Source organism: Triticum dicoccoides, chromosome 2B (assembly GCF_002162155.2).
Source record: "Triticum dicoccoides isolate Atlit2015 ecotype Zavitan chromosome 2B, WEW_v2.0, whole genome shotgun sequence".
NCBI lineage: Eukaryota > Viridiplantae > Streptophyta > Magnoliopsida > Poales > Poaceae > Triticum > Triticum dicoccoides.
Genome location: NC_041383.1, coordinates 301,840,318 through 301,841,434, shown reverse-complemented (window position 1 = coordinate 301,841,434; position 1,117 = coordinate 301,840,318).

Genomic DNA, 1,117 nt, shown 5'->3' with positions numbered 1-1,117 from the left:
GTTGGTGAGAAGAGAAATACATGGCATGACAAGGCAACCAACAGTAATAATACATGTTTATGAAGCTAATCACGGCAATAGAAAGTTCATAGGGTGCACGTATCACTAGCAAAGCACAAGGAAAAATTGAACTTAATGTTAAGAGGCTGATAGCAACATTATTTAGCAATTTGAGAGCAAGATTATAACAAGCTACATTGGGCTATAAATGCAACCAGGGGCATGGATGGATGGAGCATGACATTTATAACAAAACATCCTTAGTGAACATCTCCAGATTATGCATAGAATGACTTGTAGCAGCAGGTTTACATAGCATCATGATGTAACAGATTCAGCCTAGCAAAACAGTAACAACAAGTACCCTACTTCACGAGCTCGATGCACTCACTACAAGACTCACAAAAATACATGGATTGCACCACAGTAAGGATGGCATGATGTAGTTCAAAACACATGTAGACATCAAGCTCATAGGATGCACACACAAAACGCAATGAAAAAGACAAAACAGCAAGTTCTGTTAACAAACAGCAGTTAACATCATATAGCACTCTTGCAATGATGATAAGGCCATCAAGCTGATCTCAAACAAGCATGGCACAATGGAATGAAATTAAGATCACCTCACAATGAACATTTTGATATATCATGCACGCAAAACGAGGCAGCGCACACAAAGTTATGGCATGATGACTAGTGCACCAGAATGTGTGGATCTTGGGACTTGGTGGAATTTTTACCTCCGCGAAAGTCAACGCGGGACGGAGGGATTCGGGACGAAGGGATCCGGGAACATGGTGGTGTTTGGTTGGAGGGACCAGTGGATCTGGTCCTGGTTGACCAGATCCGGGCGAGGTCAACGGCGAGGCGCTCCGACGAGCGGCGTGAGGGAGCTGGGTGGCGCCGGCGGTGGCCGGAGCGGCGCAACGGCATACAGACGGCGAGGGCGCGAGGGCGGCGCTGGAGTGCGGGTGGCGGGGCCGGCGACGTGCGGGCGGCGCGACGTTGGCAAGGCGGCAGAGGGCGGCGGCCGGCGACGAGGTCGGAGGACCCGCGGGGTCAACGCGGCGGCGGGGACGGTTGGGCCGGAGAGGTGGTCGGGATTGGAGGAGAC